This window comes from Syngnathus leptorhynchus, chromosome 3 (assembly GCF_054491065.1).
Source record: "Syngnathus leptorhynchus isolate UIUO chromosome 3, UIUO_Slep, whole genome shotgun sequence".
Lineage (NCBI taxonomy): Eukaryota > Metazoa > Chordata > Actinopteri > Syngnathiformes > Syngnathidae > Syngnathus > Syngnathus leptorhynchus.
In genome coordinates, this window is record NC_141197.1 from 3,049,835 (window position 1) to 3,064,163 (window position 14,329).

Below are 14,329 nucleotides of genomic sequence, written 5' to 3' on the forward strand. Positions count from 1 at the left end.
TAACCAATTTCATCGTTTGGTTTATGTTTTACACGCGTTTTAAATTTTATTGCCGAAATCGCTTTTTCTCGCCGAGATAAGCACGTTTTCTGAAATGCCGCTCTCCCGTCACTCTGGTTAAAGTGTTATGAAAAAAAAGGCTGTTGGGGGCTAGGGAGTATCGAGTTGATCATTATACATGAAGAAATAACCAATTTCATCGTTTGGTTTATGTTTTACACGCGTTTTAAATTTTATTGCCGAAATCGCTTTTTCTCGCCGAGATAAGCACGTTTTCTGAAATGCCGCTCTCCCGTCACTCTGGTTAAAGTGTTATGAAAAAAAAGGCTGTTGGGGGCTAGGGAGTATCGAGTTGATCACTATACATGAAGAAATAACCAATTTCATCGTTTGGTTTATGTTTTACACGCGTTTTAAATTTTATTGCCGAAATCGCTTTTTCTCGCCGAGATAAGCACGTTTTCTGAAATGCGCTCTCCCGTCACTCTGGTTAAAGTGTTATGAAAAAAAAGGCTGTTGGGGGCTAGGGAGTATCGAGTTGATCATTATACATGAAGAAATAACCAATTTCATCGTTTGGTTTATGTTTTACACGCGTTTTAAATTTTATTGCCGAAATCGCTTTTTCTCGCCGAGATAAGCACGTTTTCTGAAATGCCGCTCTCCCGTCACTCTGGTTAAAGTGTTATGAAAAAAAAGGCTGTTGGGGGCTAGGGAGTATCGAGTTGATCATTATACATGAAGAAATAACCAATTTCATCGTTTGGTTTATGTTTTACACGCGTTTTAAATTTTATTGCCGAAATCGCTTTTTCTCGCCGAGATAAGCACGTTTTCTGAAATGCCGCTCTCCCGTCACTCTGGTTAAAGTGTTATGAAAAAAAAGGCTGTTGGGGGCTAGGGAGTATCGAGTTGATCATTATACATGAAGAAATAACCAATTTCATCGTTTGGTTTATGTTTTACACGCGTTTTAAATTTTATTGCCGAAATCGCTTTTTCTCGCCGAGATAAGCACGTTTTCTGAAATGCCGCTCTCCCGTCACTCTGGTTAAAGTGTTATGAAAAAAAAGGCTGTTGGGGGCTAGGGAGTATCGAGTTGATCATTATACATGAAGAAATAACCAATTTCATCGTTTGGTTTATGTTTTACACGCGTTTTAAATTTTATTGCCGAAATCGCTTTTTCTCGCCGAGATAAGCACGTTTTCTGAAATGCCGCTCTCCCGTCACTCTGGTTAAAGTGTTATGAAAAAAAAGGCTGTTGGGGGCTAGGGAGTATCGAGTTGATCATTATACATGAAGAAATAACCAATTTCATCGTTTGGTTTATGTTTTACACGCGTTTTAAATTTTATTGCCGAAATCGCTTTTTCTCGCCGAGATAAGCACGTTTTCTGAAATGCCGCTCTCCCGTCACTCTGGTTAAAGTGTTATGAAAAAAAAGGCTGTTGGGGGCTAGGGAGTATCGAGTTGATCATTATACATGAAGAAATAACCAATTTCATCGTTTGGTTTATGTTTTACACGCGTTTTAAATTTTATTGCCGAAATCGCTTTTTCTCGCCGAGATAAGCACGTTTTCTGAAATGCCGCTCTCCCGTCACTCTGGTTAAAGTGTTATGAAAAAAAAGGCTGTTGGGGGCTAGGGAGTATCGAGTTGATCATTATACATGAAGAAATAACCAATTTCATCGTTTGGTTTATGTTTTACACGCGTTTTAAATTTTATTGCCGAAATCGCTTTTTCTCGCCGAGATAAGCACGTTTTCTGAAATGCCGCTCTCCCGTCACTCTGGTTAAAGTGTTATGAAAAAAAAGGCTGTTGGGGGCTAGGGAGTATCGAGTTGATCATTATACATGAAGAAATAACCAATTTCATCGTTTGGTTTATGTTTTACACGCGTTTTAAATTTTATTGCCGAAATCGCTTTTTCTCGCCGAGATAAGCACGTTTTCTGAAATGCCGCTCTCCCGTCACTCTGGTTAAAGTGTTATGAAAAAAAAGGCTGTTGGGGGCTAGGGAGTATCGAGTTGATCATTATACATGAAGAAATAACCAATTTCATCGTTTGGTTTATGTTTTACACGCGTTTTAAATTTTATTGCCGAAATCGCTTTTTCTCGCCGAGATAAGCACGTTTTCTGAAATGCCGCTCTCCCGTCACTCTGGTTAAAGTGTTATGAAAAAAAAGGCTGTTGGGGGCTAGGGAGTATCGAGTTGATCATTATACATGAAGAAATAACCAATTTCATCGTTTGGTTTATGTTTTACACGCGTTTTAAATTTTATTGCCGAAATCGCTTTTTCTCGCCGAGATAAGCACGTTTTCTGAAATGCCGCTCTCCCGTCACTCTGGTTAAAGTGTTATGAAAAAAAAGGCTGTTGGGGGCTAGGGAGTATCGAGTTGATCATTATACATGAAGAAATAACCAATTTCATCGTTTGGTTTATGTTTTACACGCGTTTTAAATTTTATTGCCGAAATCGCTTTTTCTCGCCGAGATAAGCACGTTTTCTGAAATGCCGCTCTCCCGTCACTCTGGTTAAAGTGTTATGAAAAAAAAGGCTGTTGGGGGCTAGGGAGTATCGAGTTGATCATTATACATGAAGAAATAACCAATTTCATCGTTTGGTTTATGTTTTACACGCGTTTTAAATTTTATTGCCGAAATCGCTTTTTCTCGCCGAGATAAGCACGTTTTCTGAAATGCCGCTCTCCCGTCACTCTGGTTAAAGTGTTATGAAAAAAAAGGCTGTTGGGGGCTAGGGAGTATCGAGTTGATCATTATACATGAAGAAATAACCAATTTCATCGTTTGGTTTATGTTTTACACGCGTTTTAAATTTTATTGCCGAAATCGCTTTTTCTCGCCGAGATAAGCACGTTTTCTGAAATGCCGCTCTCCCGTCACTCTGGTTAAAGTGTTATGAAAAAAAAGGCTGTTGGGGGCTAGGGAGTATCGAGTTGATCATTATACATGAAGAAATAACCAATTTCATCGTTTGGTTTATGTTTTACACGCGTTTTAAATTTTATTGCCGAAATCGCTTTTTCTCGCCGAGATAAGCACGTTTTCTGAAATGCCGCTCTCCCGTCACTCTGGTTAAAGTGTTATGAAAAAAAAGGCTGTTGGGGGCTAGGGAGTATCGAGTTGATCATTATACATGAAGAAATAACCAATTTCATCGTTTGGTTTATGTTTTACACGCGTTTTAAATTTTATTGCCGAAATCGCTTTTTCTCGCCGAGATAAGCACGTTTTCTGAAATGCCGCTCTCCCGTCACTCTGGTTAAAGTGTTATGAAAAAAAAGGCTGTTGGGGGCTAGGGAGTATCGAGTTGATCATTATACATGAAGAAATAACCAATTTCATCGTTTGGTTTATGTTTTACACGCGTTTTAAATTTTATTGCCGAAATCGCTTTTTCTCGCCGAGATAAGCACGTTTTCTGAAATGCCGCTCTCCCGTCACTCTGGTTAAAGTGTTATGAAAAAAAAGGCTGTTGGGGGCTAGGGAGTATCGAGTTGATCATTATACATGAAGAAATAACCAATTTCATCGTTTGGTTTATGTTTTACACGCGTTTTAAATTTTATTGCCGAAATCGCTTTTTCTCGCCGAGATAAGCACGTTTTCTGAAATGCCGCTCTCCCGTCACTCTGGTTAAAGTGTTATGAAAAAAAAGGCTGTTGGGGGCTAGGGAGTATCGAGTTGATCATTATACATGAAGAAATAACCAATTTCATCGTTTGGTTTATGTTTTACACGCGTTTTAAATTTTATTGCCGAAATCGCTTTTTCTCGCCGAGATAAGCACGTTTTCTGAAATGCCGCTCTCCCGTCACTCTGGTTAAAGTGTTATGAAAAAAAAGGCTGTTGGGGGCTAGGGAGTATCGAGTTGATCATTATACATGAAGAAATAACCAATTTCATCGTTTGGTTTATGTTTTACACGCGTTTTAAATTTTATTGCCGAAATCGCTTTTTCTCGCCGAGATAAGCACGTTTTCTGAAATGCCGCTCTCCCGTCACTCTGGTTAAAGTGTTATGAAAAAAAAGGCTGTTGGGGGCTAGGGAGTATCGAGTTGATCATTATACATGAAGAAATAACCAATTTCATCGTTTGGTTTATGTTTTACACGCGTTTTAAATTTTATTGCCGAAATCGCTTTTTCTCGCCGAGATAAGCACGTTTTCTGAAATGCCGCTCTCCCGTCACTCTGGTTAAAGTGTTATGAAAAAAAAGGCTGTTGGGGGCTAGGGAGTATCGAGTTGATCATTATACATGAAGAAATAACCAATTTCATCGTTTGGTTTATGTTTTACACGCGTTTTAAATTTTATTGCCGAAATCGCTTTTTCTCGCCGAGATAAGCACGTTTTCTGAAATGCCGCTCTCCCGTCACTCTGGTTAAAGTGTTATGAAAAAAAAGGCTGTTGGGGGCTAGGGAGTATCGAGTTGATCATTATACATGAAGAAATAACCAATTTCATCGTTTGGTTTATGTTTTACACGCGTTTTAAATTTTATTGCCGAAATCGCTTTTTCTCGCCGAGATAAGCACGTTTTCTGAAATGCCGCTCTCCCGTCACTCTGGTTAAAGTGTTATGAAAAAAAAGGCTGTTGGGGGCTAGGGAGTATCGAGTTGATCATTATACATGAAGAAATAAGCAATTTCATCGTTTGGTTTATGTTTTACACGCGTTTTAAATTTTATTGCCGAAATCGCTTTTTCTCGCCGAGATAAGCACGTTTTCTGAAATGCCGCTCTCCCGTCACTCTGGTTAAAGTGTTATGAAAAAAAAGGCTGTTGGGGCTAGGGAGTATCGAGTTGATCATTATACATGAAGAAATAACCAATTTCATCGTTTGGTTTATGTTTTACACGCGTTTTAAATTTTATTGCCGAAATCGCTTTTTCTCGCCGAGATAAGCACGTTTTCTGAATTGCCGCTCTCCCGTCACTCTGGTTAAAGTGTTATGAAAAAAAAGGCTGTTGGGGCTGTGGGGCTAGGGAGTATCGAGTTGATCATTATACATGAAGAAATAAGCCAATTTCATCGTTTGGTTTATGTTTTACACGCGTTTTAAATTTTATTGCCGAAATCGCTTTTTCTCGCCGAGATAAGCACGTTTTCTGAAATGCCGCTCTCCCGTCACTCTGGTTAAAGTGTTATGAAAAAAAAGGCTGTTGGGGGCTAGGGAGTATCGAGTTGATCATTATACATGAAGAAATAACCAATTTCATCGTTTGGTTTATGTTTTACACGCGTTTTAAATTTTATTGCCGAAATCGCTTTTTCTCGCCGAGATAAGCACGTTTTCTGAAATGCCGCTCTCCCGTCACTCTGGTTAAAGTGTTATGAAAAAAAAGGCTGTTGGGGGCTAGGGAGTATCGAGTTGATCATTATACATGAAGAAATAACCAATTTCATCGTTTGGTTTATGTTTTACACGCGTTTTAAATTTTATTGCCGAAATCGCTTTTTCTCGCCGAGATAAGCACGTTTTCTGAAATGCCGCTCTCCCGTCACTCTGGTTAAAGTGTTATGAAAAAAAAGGCTGTTGGGGGCTAGGGAGTATCGAGTTGATCATTATACATGAAGAAATAACCAATTTCATCGTTTGGTTTATGTTTTACACGCGTTTTAAATTTTATTGCCGAAATCGCTTTTTCTCGCCGAGATAAGCACGTTTTCTGAAATGCCGCTCTCCCGTCACTCTGGTTAAAGTGTTATGAAAAAAAAGGCTGTTGGGGGCTAGGGAGTATCGAGTTGATCATTATACATGAAGAAATAACCAATTTCATCGTTTGGTTTATGTTTTACACGCGTTTTAAATTTTATTGCCGAAATCGCTTTTTCTCGCCGAGATAAGCACGTTTTCTGAAATGCCGCTCTCCCGTCACTCTGGTTAAAGTGTTATGAAAAAAAAGGCTGTTGGGGGCTAGGGAGTATCGAGTTGATCATTATACATGAAGAAATAACCAATTTCATCGTTTGGTTTATGTTTTACACGCGTTTTAAATTTTATTGCCGAAATCGCTTTTTCTCGCCGAGATAAGCACGTTTTCTGAAATGCCGCTCTCCCGTCACTCTGGTTAAAGTGTTATGAAAAAAAAGGCTGTTGGGGGCTAGGGAGTATCGAGTTGATCATTATACATGAAGAAATAACCAATTTCATCGTTTGGTTTATGTTTTACACGCGTTTTAAATTTTATTGCCGAAATCGCTTTTTCTCGCCGAGATAAGCACGTTTTCTGAAATGCCGCTCTCCCGTCACTCTGGTTAAAGTGTTATGAAAAAAAAGGCTGTTGGGGGCTAGGGAGTATCGAGTTGATCATTATACATGAAGAAATAACCAATTTCATCGTTTGGTTTATGTTTTACACGCGTTTTAAATTTTATTGCCGAAATCGCTTTTTCTCGCCGAGATAAGCACGTTTTCTGAAATGCCGCTCTCCCGTCACTCTGGTTAAAGTGTTATGAAAAAAAAGGCTGTTGGGGGCTAGGGAGTATCGAGTTGATCATTATACATGAAGAAATAACCAATTTCATCGTTTGGTTTATGTTTTACACGCGTTTTAAATTTTATTGCCGAAATCGCTTTTTCTCGCCGAGATAAGCACGTTTTCTGAAATGCCGCTCTCCCGTCACTCTGGTTAAAGTGTTATGAAAAAAAAGGCTGTTGGGGGCTAGGGAGTATCGAGTTGATCATTATACATGAAGAAATAACCAATTTCATCGTTTGGTTTATGTTTTACACGCGTTTTAAATTTTATTGCCGAAATCGCTTTTTCTCGCCGAGATAAGCACGTTTTCTGAAATGCCGCTCTCCCGTCACTCTGGTTAAAGTGTTATGAAAAAAAAGGCTGTTGGGGGCTAGGGAGTATCGAGTTGATCATTATACATGAAGAAATAACCAATTTCATCGTTTGGTTTATGTTTTACACGCGTTTTAAATTTTATTGCCGAAATCGCTTTTTCTCGCCGAGATAAGCACGTTTTCTGAAATGCCGCTCTCCCGTCACTCTGGTTAAAGTGTTATGAAAAAAAAGGCTGTTGGGGGCTAGGGAGTATCGAGTTGATCATTATACATGAAGAAATAACCAATTTCATCGTTTGGTTTATGTTTTACACGCGTTTTAAATTTTATTGCCGAAATCGCTTTTTCTCGCCGAGATAAGCACGTTTTCTGAAATGCCGCTCTCCCGTCACTCTGGTTAAAGTGTTATGAAAAAAAAGGCTGTTGGGGCTAGGGAGTATCGAGTTGATCATTATACATGAAGAAATAACCAATTTCATCGTTTGGTTTATGTTTTACACGCGTTTTAAATTTTATTGCCGAAATCGCTTTTTCTCGCCGAGATAAGCACGTTTTCTGAAATGCCGCTCTCCCGTCACTCTGGTTAAAGTGTTATGAAAAAAAAGGCTGTTGGGGCTAGGGAGTATCGAGTTGATCATTATACATGAAGAAATAACCAATTTCATCGTTTGGTTTATGTTTTACACGCGTTTTAAATTTTATTGCCGAAATCGCTTTTTCTCGCCGAGATAAGCACGTTTTCTGAAATGCCGCTCTCCCGTCACTCTGGTTAAAGTGTTATGAAAAAAAAGGCTGTTGGGGCTAGGGAGTATCGAGTTGATCATTATACATGAAGAAATAACCAATTTCATCGTTTGGTTTATGTTTTACACGCGTTTTAAATTTTATTGCCGAAATCGCTTTTTCTCGCCGAGATAAGCACGTTTTCTGAAATGCCGCTCTCCCGTCACTCTGGTTAAAGTGTTATGAAAAAAAAGGCTGTTGGGGGCTAGGGAGTATCGAGTTGATCATTATACATGAAGAAATAACCAATTTCATCGTTTGGTTTATGTTTTACACGCGTTTTAAATTTTATTGCCGAAATCGCTTTTTCTCGCCGAGATAAGCACGTTTTCTGAAATGCCGCTCTCCCGTCACTCTGGTTAAAGTGTTATGAAAAAAAAGGCTGTGGCTAGGGAGTATCGAGTTGATCATTATACATGAAGAAATAACCAATTTCATCGTTTGGTTTATGTTTTACACGCGTTTTAAATTTTATTGCCGAAATCGCTTTTTCTCGCCGAGATAAGCACGTTTTCTGAAATGCCGCTCTCCCGTCACTCTGGTTAAAGTGTTATGAAAAAAAAGGCTGTTGGGGGCTAGGGAGTATCGAGTTGATCATTATACATGAAGAAATAACCAATTTCATCGTTTGGTTTATGTTTTACACGCGTTTTAAATTTTATTGCCGAAATCGCTTTTTCTCGCCGAGATAAGCACGTTTTCTGAAATGCCGCTCTCCCGTCACTCTGGTTAAAGTGTTATGAAAAAAAAGGCTGTTGGGGGCTAGGGAGTATCGAGTTGATCATTATACATGAAGAAATAACCAATTTCATCGTTTGGTTTATGTTTTACACGCGTTTTAAATTTTATTGCCGAAATCGCTTTTTCTCGCCGAGATAAGCACGTTTTCTGAAATGCCGCTCTCCCGTCACTCTGGTTAAAGTGTTATGAAAAAAAAGGCTGTTGGGGGCTAGGGAGTATCGAGTTGATCATTATACATGAAGAAATAACCAATTTCATCGTTTGGTTTATGTTTTACACGCGTTTTAAATTTTATTGCCGAAATCGCTTTTTCTCGCCGAGATAAGCACGTTTTCTGAAATGCCGCTCTCCCGTCACTCTGGTTAAAGTGTTATGAAAAAAAAGGCTGTTGGGGGCTAGGGAGTATCGAGTTGATCATTATACATGAAGAAATAACCAATTTCATCGTTTGGTTTATGTTTTACACGCGTTTTAAATTTTATTGCCGAAATCGCTTTTTCTCGCCGAGATAAGCACGTTTTCTGAAATGCCGCTCTCCCGTCACTCTGGTTAAAGTGTTATGAAAAAAAAGGCTGTTGGGGGCTAGGGAGTATCGAGTTGATCATTATACATGAAGAAATAACCAATTTCATCGTTTGGTTTATGTTTTACACGCGTTTTAAATTTTATTGCCGAAATCGCTTTTTCTCGCCGAGATAAGCACGTTTTCTGAAATGCCGCTCTCCCGTCACTCTGGTTAAAGTGTTATGAAAAAAAAGGCTGTTGGGGGCTAGGGAGTATCGAGTTGATCATTATACATGAAGAAATAACCAATTTCATCGTTTGGTTTATGTTTTACACGCGTTTTAAATTTTATTGCCGAAATCGCTTTTTCTCGCCGAGATAAGCACGTTTTCTGAAATGCCGCTCTCCCGTGACTCTGGTTAAAGTGTTATGAAAAAAAAGGCTATTGGGGGCTAGGGAGTATCGAGTTGATCATTATACTTGAGAAATAACCAATTTCATCGTTTGGTTTATGTTTTACACGCGTTTTAAATTTTATTGCCGAAATCGCTTTTTCTCGCCGAGATAAGCACGTTTTCTGAAATGCCGCTCTCCCGTCACTCTGGTTAAAGTGTTATGAAAAAAAAGGCTGTTGGGGGCTAGGGAGTATCGAGTTGATCATTATACATGAAGAAATAACCAATTTCATCGTTTGGTTTATGTTTTACACGCGTTTTAAATTTTATTGCCGAAATCGCTTTTTCTCGCCGAGATAAGCACGTTTTCTGAAATGCCGCTCTCCCGTCACTCTGGTTAAAGTGTTATGAAAAAAAAGGCTGTTGGGGGCTAGGGAGTATCGAGTTGATCATTATACATGAAGAAATAACCAATTTCATCGTTTGGTTTATGTTTTACACGCGTTTTAAATTTTATTGCCGAAATCGCTTTTTCTCGCCGAGATAAGCACGTTTTCTGAAATGCCGCTCTCCCGTCACTCTGGTTAAAGTGTTATGAAAAAAAAGGCTGTTGGGGGCTAGGGAGTATCGAGTTGATCATTATACATGAAGAAATAACCAATTTCATCGTTTGGTTTATGTTTTACACGCGTTTTAAATGTTATTGCCGAAATCGCTTTTTCTCGCCGAGATAAGCACGTTTTCTGAAATGCCGCTCTCCCGTGACTCTGGTTAAAGTGTTATGAAAAAAAAGGCTATTGGGGGCTAGGGAGTATCGAGTTGATCATTATACATGAAGAAATAACCAATTTCATCGTTTGGTTTATGTTTTACACGCGTTTTAAATTTTATTGCCGAAATCGCTTTTTCTCGCCGAGATAAGCACGTTTTCTGAAATGCCGCTCTCCCGTCACTCTGGTTAAAGTGTTATGAAAAAAAAGGCTGTTGGGGGCTAGGGAGTATCGAGTTGATCATTATACATGAAGAAATAACCAATTTCATCGTTTGGTTTATGTTTTACACGCGTTTTAAATTTTATTGCCGAAATCGCTTTTTCTCGCCGAGATAAGCACGTTTTCTGAAATGCCGCTCTCCCGTCACTCTGGTTAAAGTGTTATGAAAAAAAAGGCTGTTGGGGGCTAGGGAGTATCGAGTTGATCATTATACATGAAGAAATAACCAATTTCATCGTTTGGTTTATGTTTTACACGCGTTTTAAATTTTATTGCCGAAATCGCTTTTTCTCGCCGAGATAAGCACGTTTTCTGAAATGCCGCTCTCCCGTCACTCTGGTTAAAGTGTTATGAAAAAAAAGGCTGTTGGGGGCTAGGGAGTATCGAGTTGATCATTATACATGAAGAAATAACCAATTTCATCGTTTGGTTTATGTTTTACACGCGTTTTAAATTTTATTGCCGAAATCGCTTTTTCTCGCCGAGATAAGCACGTTTTCTGAAATGCCGCTCTCCCGTCACTCTGGTTAAAGTGTTATGAAAAAAAAGGCTGTTGGGGGCTAGGGAGTATCGAGTTGATCATTATACATGAAGAAATAACCAATTTCATCGTTTGGTTTATGTTTTACACGCGTTTTAAATTTTATTGCCGAAATCGCTTTTTCTCGCCGAGATAAGCACGTTTTCTGAAATGCCGCTCTCCCGTCACTCTGGTTAAAGTGTTATGAAAAAAAAGGCTGTTGGGGGCTAGGGAGTATCGAGTTGATCATTATACATGAAGAAATAACCAATTTCATCGTTTGGTTTATGTTTTACACGCGTTTTAAATTTTATTGCCGAAATCGCTTTTTCTCGCCGAGATAAGCACGTTTTCTGAAATGCCGCTCTCCCGTCACTCTGGTTAAAGTGTTATGAAAAAAAAGGCTGTTGGGGGCTAGGGAGTATCGAGTTGATCATTATACATGAAGAAATAACCAATTTCATCGTTTGGTTTATGTTTTACACGCGTTTTAAATTTTATTGCCGAAATCGCTTTTTCTCGCCGAGATAAGCACGTTTTCTGAAATGCCGCTCTCCCGTCACTCTGGTTAAAGTGTTATGAAAAAAAAGGCTGTTGGGGGCTAGGGAGTATCGAGTTGATCATTATACATGAAGAAATAACCAATTTCATCGTTTGGTTTATGTTTTACACGCGTTTTAAATTTTATTGCCGAAATCGCTTTTTCTCGCCGAGATAAGCACGTTTTCTGAAATGCCGCTCTCCCGTCACTCTGGTTAAAGTGTTATGAAAAAAAAGGCTGTTGGGGGCTAGGGAGTATCGAGTTGATCATTATACATGAAGAAATAACCAATTTCATCGTTTGGTTTATGTTTTACACGCGTTTTAAATTTTATTGCCGAAATCGCTTTTTCTCGCCGAGATAAGCACGTTTTCTGAAATGCCGCTCTCCCGTCACTCTGGTTAAAGTGTTATGAAAAAAAAGGCTGTTGGGGGCTAGGGAGTATCGAGTTGATCATTATACATGAAGAAATAACCAATTTCATCGTTTGGTTTATGTTTTACACGCGTTTTAAATTTTATTGCCGAAATCGCTTTTTCTCGCCGAGATAAGCACGTTTTCTGAAATGCCGCTCTCCCGTCACTCTGGTTAAAGTGTTATGAAAAAAAAGGCTGTTGGGGGCTAGGGAGTATCGAGTTGATCATTATACATGAAGAAATAACCAATTTCATCGTTTGGTTTATGTTTTACACGCGTTTTAAATTTTATTGCCGAAATCGCTTTTTCTCGCCGAGATAAGCACGTTTTCTGAAATGCCGCTCTCCCGTCACTCTGGTTAAAGTGTTATGAAAAAAAAGGCTGTTGGGGGCTAGGGAGTATCGAGTTGATCATTATACATGAAGAAATAACCAATTTCATCGTTTGGTTTATGTTTTACACGCGTTTTAAATTTTATTGCCGAAATCGCTTTTTCTCGCCGAGATAAGCACGTTTTCTGAAATGCCGCTCTCCCGTCACTCTGGTTAAAGTGATTATGAAAAAAAAGGCTGTTGGGGGCTAGGGAGTATCGAGTTGATCATTATACATGAAGAAATAACCAATTTCATCGTTTGGTTTATGTTTTACACGCGTTTTAAATTTTATTGCCGAAATCGCTTTTTCTCGCCGAGATAAGCACGTTTTCTGAAATGCCGCTCTCCCGTCACTCTGGTTAAAGTGTTATGAAAAAAAAGGCTGTTGGGGGCTAGGGAGTATCGAGTTGATCATTATACATGAAGAAATAACCAATTTCATCGTTTGGTTTATGTTTTACACGCGTTTTAAATTTTATTGCCGAAATCGCTTTTTCTCGCCGAGATAAGCACGTTTTCTGAAATGCCGCTCTCCCGTCACTCTGGTTAAAGTGTTATGAAAAAAAAGGCTGTTGGGGGCTAGGGAGTATCGAGTTGATCATTATACATGAAGAAATAACCAATTTCATCGTTTGGTTTATGTTTTACACGCGTTTTAAATTTTATTGCCGAAATCGCTTTTTCTCGCCGAGATAAGCACGTTTTCTGAAATGCCGCTCTCCCGTCACTCTGGTTAAAGTGTTATGAAAAAAAAGGCTGTTGGGGGCTAGGGAGTATCGAGTTGATCATTATACATGAAGAAATAACCAATTTCATCGTTTGGTTTATGTTTTACACGCGTTTTAAATTTTATTGCCGAAATCGCTTTTTCTCGCCGAGATAAGCACGTTTTCTGAAATGCCGCTCTCCCGTCACTCTGGTTAAAGTGTTATGAAAAAAAAGGCTGTTGGGGGCTAGGGAGTATCGAGTTGATCATTATACATGAAGAAATAACCAATTTCATCGTTTGGTTTATGTTTTACACGCGTTTTAAATTTTATTGCCGAAATCGCTTTTTCTCGCCGAGATAAGCACGTTTTCTGAAATGCCGCTCTCCCGTCACTCTGGTTAAAGTGTTATGAAAAAAAAGGCTGTTGGGGGCTAGGGAGTATCGAGTTGATCATTATACATGAAGAAATAACCAATTTCATCGTTTGGTTTATGTTTTACACGCGTTTTAAATTTTATTGCCGAAATCGCTTTTTCTCGCCGAGATAAGCACGTTTTCTGAAATGCCGCTCTCCCGTCACTCTGGTTAAAGTGTTATGAAAAAAAAGGCTGTTGGGGGCTAGGGAGTATCGAGTTGATCATTATACATGAAGAAATAACCAATTTCATCGTTTGGTTTATGTTTTACACGCGTTTTAAATTTTATTGCCGAAATCGCTTTTTCTCGCCGAGATAAGCACGTTTTCTGAAATGCCGCTCTCCCGTCACTCTGGTTAAAGTGTTATGAAAAAAAAGGCTGTTGGGGGCTAGGGAGTATCGAGTTGATCATTATACATGAAGAAATAACCAATTTCATCGTTTGGTTTATGTTTTACACGCGTTTTAAATTTTATTGCCGAAATCGCTTTTTCTCGCCGAGATAAGCACGTTTTCTGAAATGCCGCTCTCCCGTCACTCTGGTTAAAGTGTTATGAAAAAAAAGGCTGTTGGGGGCTAGGGAGTATCGAGTTGATCATTATACATGAAGAAATAACCAATTTCATCGTTTGGTTTATGTTTTACACGCGTTTTAAATTTTATTGCCGAAATCGCTTTTTCTCGCCGAGATAAGCACGTTTTCTGAAATGCCGCTCTCCCGTCACTCTGGTTAAAGTGTTATGAAAAAAAAGGCTGTTGGGGGCTAGGGAGTATCGAGTTGATCATTATACATGAAGAAATAACCAATTTCATCGTTTGGTTTATGTTTTACACGCGTTTTAAATTTTATTGCCGAAATCGCTTTTTCTCGCCGAGATAAGCACGTTTTCTGAAATGCCGCTCTCCCGTCACTCTGGTTAAAGTGTTATGAAAAAAAAGGCTGTTGGGGGCTAGGGAGTATCGAGTTGATCATTATACATGAAGAAATAACCAATTTCATCGTTTGGTTTATGTTTTACACGCGTTTTAAATTTTATTGCCGAAATCGCTTTTTCTCGCCGAGATAAGCACGTTTTCTGAAATGCCGCTCTCCCGTCACTCTGGT